The 15927-nt window shown below is 38.9% G+C and overlaps 1 pseudogene; it reads right to left on the bottom strand.

Moving 5' to 3' along the window:
* Positions 1 to 785: 785 nt before the first annotated feature.
* LOC122062620 lies at positions 786 to 8701 on the bottom strand (annotated as a pseudogene).
* Between the last annotated feature and the right edge of the window lie 7226 nt (positions 8702 to 15927).

The following is a 15927-nucleotide window of genomic DNA, read 5'->3' as shown; positions in this document are numbered from 1 at the left end:
CTCCTACTTATGGTGAATCCACCTCCATCTCCTCCCCATCCTTGAGCTTTACTTTGATTCTTAAGCTATGTTTAAAACCTATGGTTGTTTAACTTTGGATGGTTTTTGTTTATGGTTTGATGGACAAACACTTATGGTTTTGACTATTTTTTGGCTAGCACACGATATCTATATCTTGATGTTATCTCTCAACTTTTGTTACATCTCTGTCTCTACGCTAGCACATATCAAGGAGGAGCTATACATTTATGATTTTTCTCTTTTATTAAGGGGAAGCTCACCTTAAGGGGGAGCTTGATCAATGCTATATGTCCCGCTTTTTGTTGGTGGCCAAAGGGTGAGAAGATAATGATATTGATGCTATGGGGGAGAAGATATTAGGGAGATGATATTGATGCTTGTGCTTGTATGTCACCTCTGGCTTACTATACCATGCACATGCTTAAGGGGAGCCAAACATTTTTTTGTGCACTTTATGTTGTGCCTCCTACCCATTTTTGTTGTTGACAAAAGGGGGAGAGAGATCTTTGATTAAAGAAATAATTGATTAAACAAAGGGGAAAAAGGAAGAGAAATTGTGTGAAATTTTCTCTCTCATATTTCTTTAATCCACTTGTTTGTTTGTCATCACCAAAAAGGGGGAGATTGTTGGGAATACCACTCTCCAGTCTCCACATTGGTTTTGATGATAACAAATAAGTGTGTATGTAACTAATGTTTTATACAAAGGGGTAAAGGATCAAGACAAGAGGTTGCTTGACCTCTAGCAAAGCCGAAGAAGATCTCTAAAGCATCAAAGGTTGAAGTACATTGAAGTATGTAGAAGACATCGAAGCATGCAAGGTCAATATAATAGAAACATGAAGACTCTTGAGGACCAACTGCAAGAAGAATAAGAAGACCTTAAGTGTTGCTCAATAGACTTCATATCACTGATCGAATCGAGAGACAAAGAACACTAAAGTGAAGGATATCAACAAAACCAAGATCAAAGTGATCAATGATTTGAAGAAGTCTCAAGAGTGAAGATCGATCGATGCATTGAAGAAGTCTCAAGAATGAAGACAAGAATGAAGTCAAGAAACCCGAAGATTCTATGCACATACAATTGTAAACACGCACAGACATGCATACACATTGTAAAATGCATTTAGAGGACCCTATAAAAATGACCAAAATACCCCTACAGGCGTCCCAAAAGATTGGAAAAAGGTGGACCAAGAACATAGTCAAAATTACCTTAAAACCTAATCCGAATTCACTTTCAGTGTAATCCAAATAAGGATTCTCAGTCCGGATTACAATGTCTGTTAGAATTTGACAGACATAGGCATCCAGATTCAATCTGGCTGAATCCAGATGAGATCCAGAGATCCAGATATATCCGGATTGAAAAATCTCCAATCTGGAGATCCGGATCAGGACAGAACCTCAAATACCCAATGGTCATAAAATGGCTATTTTGACTCCGGATCAGGGAAAATAGATCCGTTGGAGGATTTTTTAAATACTCTCTCACTCACTCTCTTGGCCATAAATACCCACTCTTAGGCATGGTTTTAAACACCTCTCTACATATTCATAAGACACATTTTATGCATACAATTGAGTGAGAAATACATTAAAAAAGAAAGAGAGATTGTCAGTGAAGCTCTAAGAAAAGAAAGTGAGTTAGGTTATTTGTTATTTACATTTTATTTTTTTTTTCTTTTGTTTTGCTCGAGGACTAGCAAAGTCTAAGTGTGGGGGAATTCTGATGAGCACATTTATGTGTGAAATCTAAGTAATAAAGCATGCATTTTTACATATTTAGAATGGAGCTACCTTGGGTTTTACTGTCTTTTTGCTGATTTTATATTTTAAAGGCCTTAAGAGTTATCGAGCATCATATCTCTCCAACAATAACTACCTAGTGTAGTTGGTGAGCATGTGCAAAATTTCCTTGCTCACCAGGAGGTCTCAAGCTTGAATCTCATAATTGCCTTTTTTTTTTGAGAATTTTATTGAAGATTTCCTGTTTTTCACTCACTTAAAGCACTAAGGACATGAAGGGGATTTCCACATCAAATTAGAAGATTGTCCAAATCTGCAAAGCAAGGAAAATCATGGGAGGGGTTTCTTGTGCAAGAAGAGAAAAAAAAAAGGGAGAAATAAATCTTGTCCAAATCTTCTCTCTCCTCCATGTCATCACCAGAAGATTGTCCAACTCACACAAAGCAAGAAGGAAAATCGTCCAAGGAAAAACAAAATCAGCCAACGGTTGTGAGCAAGATTTGAAGAGAGGGAGAAAAAGAAGAGAAAAATAAATAAAAAAAGGAAAGAAAATAAGAAAAAAAATTATAGGAAATTTCTCCAAGTGTATTTCTCTCCTCTCTCTCCTCCACCTTAGCACTTTTTCTCTCAAAAGATCTCACTTACCAATTGTGGGGTTTTCCCTTTTAGGAAAGAGAAATTTATTACCCTACCTCCCCATTTCCTATAAATACAACTCATGTAAGAAGAGGGGGGACATTTCATTCTTCTTCTAGTTTTTTTTTTTTTTTTTTTTGTTACTCTCCCTCTCCCTCTCACTCTCTTTAGTTTTAGTTCTTCTTTATTTTTGCTTTAATCACTTTTGTAATAGCTTTTTATTTCAATTAATGCAAGCACTCTTTTATTTTTATTCAGCCTTTTATGTTTATGATTTATGCAATTGAGTTATAATGAAGAAGCTTCAACCATTCAAGTCATCCTCATTGAGAAGCATCAAAGTGCAAGCACGTTCATTCCTTGCATTCATCAACTTGCACATTTACACAAGAGTACTTGTTCTACATACGGGTAGCATCGTTCAACTCTTGTAATTTGTATTTTTATTTACATTTCAATTGTCGGTTCTCTTGCCAGTACTCAACAAGTGAGTTGCTCTTGCTCATACTCAAGAGTGGTTTGAGTTGCTCTTGCTTGGACTCAAGAGTAGGTTACACTTGACTCGTAACTAAGACGATTTTGAGTTGCTCTTGCTTGGACTCAAGAGTGGGTTACACTTGACCCGTAACTAAGACTATTGTAAAGGCTTGTTTCTTACCCGGTAAAAGAAACATATAGTGGAAAATCTCTCAAGGGATATTGAGAGGAATAGACGTAGACTTGGTTATAAGTCGAACTACTATAAAATCTTTATCTTGCTATTTTAATTCCGCACTTTAATTCCACATTTCATTTAAGTTGTGGTAAATCGAAAATTTGTCAAGTACTCTCGAGAAAACCTATTCACCCCCCTCTAGGTGTTTCTATCACCGCTCTGAGCCCCAACTACAGGAGAAGCTGCAAAGGGCGGACCAAACCATACTTAGCATAAAAAAAAAAAAAAGAACAGATGGTACGAGTTTTAACGATGAAAAATTCCAAGTGGTACGATAAAAAAAAGGTAAAAAATAAATAAATAAATAAAATAGCTAATGGTAGAAAACATAAACAGGATGGTGCGGGTTTAAAAAATGTAGATTTAAAAAAAAAAATAAAAAAACGAGACCAAAAAAATGCAGTATACCCATACAAATTAAATACCTGCATCTAATGTTCAAAACAACTATAACATCCAACATTAATGCATATATATATACCCACAATTCATTATAAGTTCTAAGACATATCACTGAATAGGATCCAACATCAATTCTAAATTCCTAAACCAAATAATAAAAAAAAAGAAGACTCAAGTCCTGTTGAGCAATGTGGCTTGGAAATTATGTTGTTCATTATTGTTTACATAGTCAACACACTCCCAGAGTGATGCATGTTCAGTTGGAGTTGGGAGTCATCACTTTAAAACAATTTTCAGCAGATGCATCAGTTTGTAGCTCAATTTTAGGGACCGTGCATTGAATTTGAGTTGAAGGTGGAATCATGAGAAATCTTCCCCTTTGAGTTGAAGCATATTGCATTGATATAGCTTCTATATTGATTTTTAATGTGGATTTAATGTTGATTATTAACGTAACATAAAAGCAGAAGTATATCATTGGAATATATATATATATATATATAGAGAGAGAGAGAGAGAGAGAGAGAGAGTTAGATATAGCCCTCTAGCATCTTGGGTCACCAGGGAGCCTTGACAACTATGACGTAAACTTGTGAAGTGTCAACATTCAACAAGGCATGTTATTGCCTTGGATCTAAGAAAGAGCCTGGATGTCTAGGAGGTCCCTTGGGGATTCCTTGACAACTATGTTGAGATAAGCTGATCTTAATGAGCCACCAAGAAAGCCTTTGCCCTTTGCTGAAACTCAAAACCACTATGGGCTGTTTGGGGGTAGTGGCAAAGTTGAAGCTTTTCGTTAATGAAGTGTATTTCTGATGCAGCCTGCCAACTCATATCCTAGACTAGGAATCATCGAATCAATTGGTTGCAACATAGGCCCAGGTCTAGCTATTATCCTGACAAACCAGGGGCTGAGAAACTTGCTGGTTTGTAAGTTTCAGCAGCTTGTAATGGAAGAAAAAAGGGGTTGCTGCCTAGGAAAGAAAGCAGATTGATAACAGGGAGAACAGAGGTGCAATCAGCAAGAAGAGGGAGAGAACAATGCCATGTACAATGAAGAAGAAAGAGAAAAAAGGATAGGGGAGGCGAGAGAAGAGGGAGCATTCTTAGCTACATAATTCAAATCCAAATTCATATTTCATACATTGAGGGTGATTACATATATTTAACGATTTAAAAAAAAAATCCCCTTAATATCTAGTTTTCTAAAATAAGTAAAAACTAGCTTAGAAAATACCATTACGACTATTAACTAGCTAAATTACTAAAACCCACAAAACAAAAGCTAAATCTTACGAGACTCTACTACAACAACAAAAACAACATCCAAAACCTTATCCCAACTTAATGGGGTCGGCTAATGGAGATTCCATGCAAGGACTAGCGCAAGGAATGGGCCCCACAAGATCGCTCCAACAATTACTATTAGCTAAATCATAAACTGATCTCTCATGGGCTCCACCACTAATCAAAATATTTATTTTCATGTTCCCCTTTAGATCCCAATTTTCTGGCCTTATAATTCAGCCTATTACAATGAATCAAAAGCCCATATACCCCATAGATAATGAAGTAGGACAAGTTTTTTAACTGGGCCACCATTATTTGCAGTCTGTCAGGACCATAAGAGAATAGCCAAGTAGCAGATTGTCATGCAAATAATTCTAGCCAACTTGAGGTAATTTCATATTTGATCCCATTATGCATACTCCAAGGAGTACTGAGGGCTTAACTTTCTAGATAGATTTCATTAGGCTATAATTCTCCCCCACCCCCCTTTATTTTGACTTGCACTTTTGTTTGATCGATAAAATTTTAAAGGGCTCCCCAGGATCCTTAAGTTATTGAATTACAAAAATAAAGGATTTTATTACTATTTTCCAAAACCTCAAAAACAGTGAAAGTGTAAGTCATTTTAATCCATTTCCCTCCTTATGAATGTGATCCATAGGTTCAAAAGCTAAATCAACTAGCAAACTATAGAGGGGTTCAATGTCCCCCTTTTTTCTGTTCATATTAACCCATACATTTTCATGAAAAAAAGTGGCATGCAAACAAAAACACAATCCATCCAAAAATTTTGCAACTCTCCTTTTGGCTTGCAAGCTTGATAAGAAGTGTCTTTCAAATTAGGGTTTCATGTTCCTATAAAGATTTTGACAAGTTCTAAAGTTCTTTATATTGGTTAATTTATTTAAGGCCTACCTTGTAGTTTGGAATATTTGATGGGACCACATAGGATGGCTCTACAGTGTAAAACTGATTTCAAGTTTGGATGAAGATCACAAAATGTCGACACGAACCTACACCTTATTTTTATTTAGTAAGAATAGTCGTAGCTCTAAGTAATTTTTTTTTCTTAAGGTCAGCAAAAGAATATATTAAAATTATAAACGTGAAATAGTACAAAACCCAATAGGGTAAACTCACACAGACTCAATTTCCACCTCCACCTTCAGCATTGCCATCAATAGAGGGAAATCAAGATCCTACCAATAGACAATACCAAAATCAAGAAAACCTGAAATGAGGTTTACCCATGGCATCCCATTCAAGAAAACCTGAAATGAGGTTTACCCATGGCAGATAGAAAATCTAGGACTCTCCCATTGATTTGAGAGAGAGAGATCGCTGCCGCATGCTTGGCCAAACCATCAGCCACCGAATTTATTTCTCGAAAGTAGTGCTGAATACTCCATCGAGTCGATTCCAAGAACCCTTGAAAACTTAGCCATAGCTGCATATACTTCCATGGAATAACTCGCTTTACAACAGACCAAACAACTGCCTTGGAATCATATTCAATGATAAACCACTTTATGCACAATAAACTGGCAAGACGAATGGCTTCAAAGACAACCGCAAATTCCGCATCAAAATTGGTGCCAATACCAACAAATGAATCGAAGCATGTGAATCTATTACTCTACAATAGTATGTGAAGAATGAAGCTTCCTAAGATCAGTGTACTTAATACTAAAGTGGATACAAAACCAATCTAGCCTAGCAACAAGGTTTCAATTTTTAAGCAAAATTGATGAGATATTTCAGTTTTTTCATGTGTTGAAAAATCATAGTGTTAAAACAAACACCAAAGAAAACGAAGAAAATGAACAAATTCATACAAGATGACACGAAGATTTAATGAGGCTCACACACCAATGTGATGTGCTATGTCCTCGAGCGAAGAAGAATATGATTCACTATGTTGGAAAAAAGATTATGGTGGAGATCTCTCAAGAACACCCAAATTTGTAGCAAGAAATTCACCCCAAAACCCTAACTCGAAAATCCCCTTTTCTATTATTTCTTTCTTATTTAATATAGTGATGGGCTCCAGTTTTGGCCCATAGGCCCAATTTCTCTACTACCATCACAGACCTCAAAAGAATTCCATTCGGGTAAAAAATTTTCAGAGCAATTCAATCTTTGAAACCGGTCTAGAATTCGAGACACACATAACACATAGTTATCATGGTGCCAAGGTGAGAAACAATGGTGGACATCCACCTTGACTCAGCTAAGGCAACCAACAGGTAGTGTCCTCCTATATTTCTGATTTTTACAAGTTCCATGAAGCATCTCATGTGGCTGTTCATCAGGATCTATTAGAGTGAATTCCTAAGGTGATGTCTGATGGTGACGCTGAGATGTTGGAAGCAATGCTGCCGAGAGAAGAAATCAAGCAAGCAACGTGGGATCTTGATCCAAAGAGCTCTCTAGGGCCATATGGCTTCTCAGGTGTGTTTTAGAAAATGCTAGGATATTGTGGAGCTGGATTTTTGTAGGTCTGTTAATTATTTCTTGGTTGATTTACATTAACCTCCCTTGGCGTTTGCCCAAATTACATCATCCCCCCTAAAAATCGAAAAATTATATTTGTTAGATTGATTGAATTCTTTTGAAAAACCGATTTTTCTCTCAGTCTTCAACATACCTAGGGCACCAGCAACATCACCAACGGTGGGGGGCTCGAACGAGGCACCAAAAAGTACAGCACTATCAGTGACTCTTACCAACCACACTCTGCAATTATTCCTCGACATCCTTTCTTTTGTTTCCATCACTGTGTTGGGATTGAAGCAACTTCCCCCTGCCTGAATGGGCTTGCATTCCACTCCTAAGCTACAAACGTAGTTGATGTTCGCCTGCAGAGCTGAATTGCTCACGTTTGCCTTCGGAACGCACCACTTCTTTCCTAATGCCACTGGTGGTGTTGATAATGCGCTTCCATTCCCTTTCTACTTATAGACATTTCCAAACAAAATAAAAAAATACAGAAAACAAACACCCAAATTTGACCCTGTTCCTAGACTATTTCTTCTTCCATTAATGGAAATTGAAACAAAAGAAGGAGGAAAAGGACAAATTAAGCCCAAATATACCTATTAATTAATTCTTACCTGCCCATTGCACAAAATCCTGACATCATAAACTGGCGTGAAGTCCGCCTAAAAGAGGCCAAAGTTCCGTTCTGCAGTCGGACCTAGTTTGAGATTCTCATTAAATATGTAAATCTTTAACTGTCTTTTAGGCATCAATGGAGTACCACGACTTGGGTGACGTGCTTGATTACACCACCATTGTAGGACATGGCGCTATCGATGTTAATGCCTAGCTGATTCGGATTTTTGACCGATGGCCACCCTGTCTCCGCCACCACAATATCGACAACGCCGTAGCCCAACCTATTCATCATCGAGTAGACTGCGTCAAGCTGCACCTTGAACATATTTGTGTATGTGATCTTCGTGGCATTGTCGTAGATCCCTCGATTGGGCTTGAAGAGGGCAAGTTCAGAATATTACCAAAGTAGTCAAAGTATGGGTGAGGGTTAACCATGAAGGGAGATTTGGAATCTCTATGGTACTGAAGCATAGGAGCAAAGATGACTTTGTCGTACCCACGTCGAAATCTACCGGTGTTTGGTGGTTCAGAGGTGGAGAGGATACCAAGAGAGTGAGGAATGGAGACTTGAATGGCATTGATCCTGGTGAGTGTAAGAGCATTATAAAGGGTTTTCATGGTGGGTACGAGCTTGGCAATGAGAGATTTATCATCGGTGGCCATGATTTCATTCCCACCGGCAATATGGCTGATGAGGGTTTGTGGGTGAAAATGGGCAATGTTGGTGGCGACCCAAGAACGGGCGGTGGCAAGATTAGTAAGGGCAAAATGGGATTTTCAATAAAATTTTATCCACTTAACAGACTAACCCTACAAAGATGCTAACGGTGTCAACTTTGTGGGTTTAAATGTAATTTTTTGATTTTCAGGGGGGATGATGTAATTTGAGCAAACGTCAAGGGAGGTTGATGTAATCACCCTTATTTCATTATGATGGGAGAGCTTCCAAAAGGGTTGAACAATTGCTTTGTTACTTTAATTCCAAAAGTTGAGGTGCATCTTCTCCTGATAAGTATCGTCCTATATGTATGGAAAATTTCTTCTGTAAAGTCCTATGCAAGATTTTATCTTCTAGACTTATCAGTTTGCTTCTTGGACTAGTCTCGGAAGAACAGGGAGCTTCCCAGAAGGGGAAGATCATATCTATAAATATTAGTCTAGCTTCTTGAGTTATCTAATTTGATGCATTCAACGGTGCGGGGTGGTGGAATGGGGATGAAATTGGATGCACAAAAGGCATTTGACTCTCTATCCTCGGATATCGTGTTGCCACATTAGACAAATTTGAGTTCTCAACTAAATGGATTTCTTGGATTCATCAGCTTTTGATATCGTCTAGAATTTCTATTTTGGTTAATAGAGGTCCGATGGGTATTTTTAGAGCTGGCAGAGGTCTGTGGCAAGGTGATCCTACCTGTCCCATTTTATTCATCTTGGCAAAGGAGGTCTTATGTAGAGGTTGGAAGAGTTTGGTAGGGAAGGCAAGTTAAAGTCACTCCCTGGACCTAAAAAGTTAGTCGATCGATACTTTAATCCTTGCCAAGAGGTGTGTTACTCGCTCTCATCTGCTTTTGTAGATGATATATTTATTTCCATGAGTGCTTCAGCTTGATATGTGAAGAATCTTCAAAGTTTCTTAGCAAAGTATTAGGCTTTCTCTAGTTAGAAATTTAATTTAGATAAAAACAGTTTATTTTTTAAAAAGTGGCTCCTCATAGAAAACACTTTATTAGTGGTTATTAGGGCATTCAGGCTGCTAGGGTCCCTACATACTTGGGTGTTGAGATTTTTAAAGGACCGATTGTCTGGTTGGAAGGGTAAGCTCATTTCCTTGGCAGGAAGAGTGGAATTTGTTAGATATGTGATCTCTGGAATCCCAATCTACAATTTTCCAATATATTGGTGTCTGAAAGGTTCTATCAAGATTGTAGAAAAGTGGATGCACAAGTTTATATGGTCAAGTGACATGGAGGTGGCAAAAAATATTGTAGTAAGATGGTATGAAGTCTATAAACCAAATAGGAGGGAGAGTTGGGGATTAGAAGGCTGTATGATGTGAATATAGCTTGTTTGAGCAAGCTGACCTGGCAAATCAAACATAATGATTCCATCATGAGTAAAATTTTCAATGCTCGTTTCCTCAAAGAAGATGGTTCTCTTAGACCGGTTATAAATCCTCTTCTATTTGGCCTGACCTAAAGTAGGTGTGGAGTTTTGTGTCTTCAAATGAGAAGTGGATGGTTGGAAATGGGGAGAATATAAACTTTTGGAGGGATAGTTGGCTCGGTCAGAAGTTCATTGCAGAGTTATTAAATTTTGATAGGGGCTTCTTTAATGGTGTGAAAGCTAAGGGGTCTCGGACTTCATTCTTATTAATTATTGGAACTTCCCTCATGTGGAATCTGATTTTGTTGCTAAGATTTTTGAAAAAGCTAGAAGTATTTTAATCTCCGATGAGGCGGATGTTTGTCACCGGCGTCCATCCTCTTCAAGTAGTTTTACAATTAAATCGGCAAGGGAGAACATTAGAAGGGGTATGCCAAAAGTTAGCAGGTATTCAATTTTATGGGAGTCCAAGATTTAACCTCCCCAAACAATTTTTGGTGGAGATTAATTAAAAAAAAAAAAGTTAGCAACAGATGAGAATGTGCAAAGGAATGGTGTTGCTATGCCATTTAGGTGTGATCTCGGTGGTCAAGTGGAGGAAACCATTAGTCATGTTTTGTACTAGTGTAATTTAGCAATTTGGATGGGGTGTGAGTTCTGTGAATGTTTTTGGGGTGCAATGGCCTAGTTTTGGTGGAATTGAGCTCTTAATCGCATAGTGGAAAAATCAAGCAAAGGCGATGTGTACTCTGATTCTCTATTTTATTTAGATGGAGAGAAATGCAAGGCGTTTTGATGGTGTTGTTAAGATAGTGAAACATTGCTTTGCGGTGGTCAAAAGTGAGGTCAGCTCCCAAGCTTTAGTCCCTACAAGTTTAGCTATTTCTCTTTCAGACCTACCATGTGCAATAAGATTGGGTTTTCCTAGGGTGCAATAAGAGATCGAGAGATCTTCGAGGTTTATTAGTGCCCACCTCCGACAGTCTAGTTAAAACTGAACACGGATGGTTGCTCGCTTGGGAACCCAAACAAGGCTGGTGCTGGTGGTGTATTTCGAAATGAGAAAGCTGAGGTAGTGTTAAATTTTAGAGTATTTCTTAGTGTTCAAACTAATTTTGATGCAGAATTTATGGCAATTACCTCAGTATAGAGTATGCAAAGAGGAAGTAGGTAATGTGGGCATCCCTAGGGAAACAAAATACAAAACTGATACTAACCCATTCCCCAACTTCAGCATTTCCATCAGCTAGGAAAGCACTAGAATAATGCAAACAAAGAGATACCTACTAGGGGTGGCAATCCCAATCCCGCACCGGTTGGCACGATTGGGCCTCCCCCGGGCCGATTATCAAATGTGTTTGGCTCAAGCCCAGCCCATTTATAAACAGGTAGTACACAGTGCAAGGGGTAAGACCGACGGGCACCTGACTAGCCCGGCTCATTTACAAGCCCGATGTGGCCCAACACATTTAGCCTAACTGTTTATATGTATATTTTACCTTTTTTGGATAGAATAAGATATATATTGATATTTTTATCATTTATTGAATGTAATTAAGTGTAATGTCTTTTCCAAAATTGTTGAACATTTGACAAATTATATTAAAAGTTCATAAATCTAAGAGAATTAAAGACCATTCAAGGCCCGTGTTAAGGTTTTTTTGGTATATTATCTTGTTTAAGGCCGGATTATAGCCCTATTAAAAGAAGCCTGGTTAAAACCCTGATCCTGACCGAGCCAGACACGAGACCGACCGATACCGACTAATTCCTTAAATAGGTAGGTCACGGTGCAAGGGTATAGGCTAGCTAGGCCAGACCGAGACCGGCCCGACCCAACCGATTGACACCCTTCATACCTATTACACAAGAGAAAACTTCAGACTTCTATAACATCCTGAACCTTGGTCTGCCAAGGCCATCAACTTCCAAAGATTCAAGAATGGAAGAAGGCTAAACATATAAACAAGTGGAAGTTACAAATTTGGCTGTCGTCTTAGCAAGATGATCAACAATGTGATTTGACTCATGATAGCAGTGGGTTATCTTCCACTCAGTGACAGACAAGAGATGCTGAAGGGAAGACCATTGCTGCAAAACAAACCATGGAGCCAATCCTTTTGCAATCATTAACACTACCACCATGTTTATCTAGGGGTCATTTCTAATGATGCAGTAGATCTTTTACCTATGGCATGTTTATCTGGGGAACAACCCACCTTTGATTTTGTGATTTTCTCTGTTAGTGTGGGAGAGGGTGTAGCATTGAAAGGTAATCAAGAGATTGAGGATTCAAATTTTGAACCTGAAAATTTTCCCCTCTCAATGGAAAAGGATATTCCATTACAAAAGAAGATAGAAGGGAAAACAATAAAAAAGAAGAGCCCCATCCTTCCAGGGTATGTTCTGACTTGGGGCTTGGAGATTGGAGGGACAGTGACATTTCTTCGCCTCAAATCCTCCCTTCGGAATTTCCATGCAATGAGATCCTTGAGGCTGATGATTCTTTTGTCACCCCTTCAGAAGAGTTGCTAGATCATTTGCCTCATGATGCCAACGTCGATCCTAATGATGAGCTTTCTTTCTTCCATTATTCTGATTGGCAATCTCCTTCTTCAGCCTGCATCACAAAGCCTCCTTCAGTGTGCCTTCTGCTTGACATTGAGGAATCTTTGAAGCTTCTTGAAATTGTTAATGATTTGGATGGTCATACCACCTATGTCGGTCGGAGCCACCGCTTAAGATTTGCCCCGTACTACCTTCGCTCCAAGGAATGGAAAACATAATTTGTGATTGTCCATTTGGATATTATACTATTCTCCTTTGCTTGCCTAAGGCTTTGTGGTGCCTTTAGCTTCTCTCTAATTTGGCTTTTATTATGCCTTTCGGCATTGTGTTCTTTGTCTTTTAATATATTTTTTATTCACCAAAAAAAAAAAAACTACAGCCACCGAATCACATTCAATCCATACCCTAGGGTAGGCATTGTGCTTTCCCAACTCCAGACTCAACATAAGAGCATGGAATTCTACCTCAAATGTTGTAGTAAACCCTCAAGTAAGTTATAAAATGAGCCAAAACCTGGGCATTACTGTCCCTAAACTCACCGCCTACACCCACCCAACCGGGGTTACCCATAGAGCATCCAACAATATTTAATTTTACCCATCCTGGAGAGGGAAGATACCAAAGACTTCACTCAGATTCTTTGGCCTATACTTGGGAATCTGCAGATTTAACCTATTAGCACATATGAGGCCCGTGACCATCCGAACACAACCTTTCATACTAGCAGCCAACAGGTTCAGCTCTCCCAACACCATTGCAAAATATTGCATATAAGACATTGAGACCGCCTTGAATCTTTTGGCATTCTTTTCTAGCCATATAAAGTAGGGAATGAACAGAAACCTGAGATCCATGCGCCCTTCAAACCAATAACCCTGGGTTTACGCTTCCACCGTTTATTCAGCTCCAAATAATTTTCAACATTATTTGGCCAGGGAATTCCAAAGCAATCCAAGAATGAAGTCCATAGGGATTTGGAAAACTCACACTAAAAAAACAGGTACAATGTCGACTCCTCATCCATATGGCACAACTCAGATCTCGATGGAAAATACACCCCCTTCCTTTTCATATCAGGGCACATGAAAATTTATCGTAGATGGGATTTCAGGCAAATATTGATTCGTGAGGCAACACATGGTATCCCCAGAAAAGCAAAGCCCACCCAGATTTTGGATTTGATTTCCTAATTCCCTCCCATGTTGATTTTAAAGAGAAATTTCCCAGGGGCGAGAGGGACCAACTACACATCCTTCCTTGCATTCGAGATAGGAAAAGCAAAAATCTTTTCCAGAGCGTCTTTCATAAAGACTGAGGTCAGCGCTGGAAAGGCCCATGAGCCTTCCAACGAACAATCCACCACTTTCGTCTCTTGACCCTAGAAAAATGCAGGGGAATGGGGAGAAAGCTTAGACAAGGACTAGGATCCGAACCATCTATCCTGCCATAATAGAATATTGTGACCAGTGCCAACTTTCCTCCTTTCTATTGCAAGCAACAAAATTCCATAATTTGTTAATTCCTGACAGATTGTGGAGAGTTTATAAGTTGATTTTATGGACCATCTTTATTCATAAAACGACCTCGCAGAAAGCAGCTCATTGTTGTGTCCTCGTGCTTCACCTGCCAAACCAACTTGCTAAGACAAGCTTTGTTCACTTCTCTCAAATGACGAATCCCCAACCCACCTTCCTCTTAAGGCTTGCACATATCTGACCATTTCGCTGTAAATTTTTTTATAGAATTGATCTCACGTGTCCAGATGTAATTACGTGTCCATCTTTCTACAATTTTTATAACCATCTCTGGCCACCAATGAAAATAGAAAAATTATGCAAAGGCATTCCTAAGATGATCGATTTTACCAATTCCACTCACCCTGGCATTGATAGAAATTTCCCCCTCCATCCTTGCAAACGAGCCTTAATTTTGTCCATAAGAGGAAGCATCTTGTCCCTACAGAATCGCCCTTGAAGATCTCCACCCCTAGGTATCGAGTCGGGAATGAGCAGACAAGAGATACTCAGAATTTCATAAATATATCTCCTCCTGTGAGGAGCCACCCTACCAAAGAAGAGCTTACCCTTCTCTAAATTGATATGTTGGCAAAGAAAATTCCTCGTATTTCAATAAAAAATAATTCAAATTCCTGAAATACCTGGTTGTTGCATTCATGAATATAAAAATGTCATTTGCACTAGGCATACAAAATCCCTCTCGGACTAGGCAGAGCTTTAACGCTTCTTCCTTCTGACAATCAAGCCCACCCTCTAAGGAGAACTTCCTCAGCTAAGATAAATAAAATTGGAGTAAAGGGATTGTTGTAACCCGGCAGTCACTGAGAGGGGGGGTGAATCAGTGAGTCCAATTTCGATCCCTAAAAACATGTCCGATGTCTGGCCAAGAAAAACCTGATATACTTGTCCCTATTTACACACAGTCGTATGCACACTTAGCCTCTCATAGGCACTTCCAAGTATGCAAATCCATTCCAAATTCCACGCACTTCAATATAAAATGCAAACAAGCACCCACAACACAGGGTTTTTACGAGGTTCGGCAATTTGCCTACATCCCCGGAGTAGTGCCTGCAAAGGCTTCGTACCTACTCAATACACTACTTTTGACTGCACCCACAGTCGGGAGCACCCACATCCAATTTTCTCAAGCCGAAGTTGAGATGGCACGTAGTGCCGATACAATGTGTAGCACCCACTACACGGGAGCACCCACCCCCAGTGCTTAGCACCCACTAAGCACACAATAAATAATACAATTAAATTGGGTTTATATCAATGCCCTACAGTCAAGCTCTGCCTAGCATTTAAATCCACAACTAGCTAGCATGCTTACAGTTCATCCACAACTAACCTAGCATGTATACATTCATCCACAACTAACCCTAACATACATATATACATATAATGTAAAATCAAAGGTTAGAGAATCTCACAACCGATTGCCTAGGATGACTGGAAACTTGTACTGACAAGTTTGGTGCTTACACCTTCTCTCTCCTTGGCTTCTTGCTCTTCAAAGCAAACACATCATTGCTTTCTTCTCTTCCTCCTTGGCTTTGAATTAATGTATCATTAACACACTTCAACCACCTCTTTTACCTCCTTTAATGGCCTAAGAACATTTATCATCAAGTATTCATCTTCATTCAAGGACCAACAAAGAGGGGGAAGCTTCTCTTGCCAAAACCATAGCCTTTCTTCATTTAAAACTCATTTTTCTTACTTCCATGGTGTAGGTCTTGAAAAAACGAAGAAGCTACAACTTGGTTCACCCAAATCCAAGTTAAAATGAGGGATATA

This window comes from Macadamia integrifolia, unplaced genomic scaffold, assembly GCF_013358625.1.
Source record: "Macadamia integrifolia cultivar HAES 741 unplaced genomic scaffold, SCU_Mint_v3 scaffold108, whole genome shotgun sequence".
NCBI classification, from domain to species: Eukaryota; Viridiplantae; Streptophyta; class Magnoliopsida; order Proteales; family Proteaceae; genus Macadamia; species Macadamia integrifolia.
This window is presented reverse-complemented; position numbering and strand designations above follow the sequence as displayed.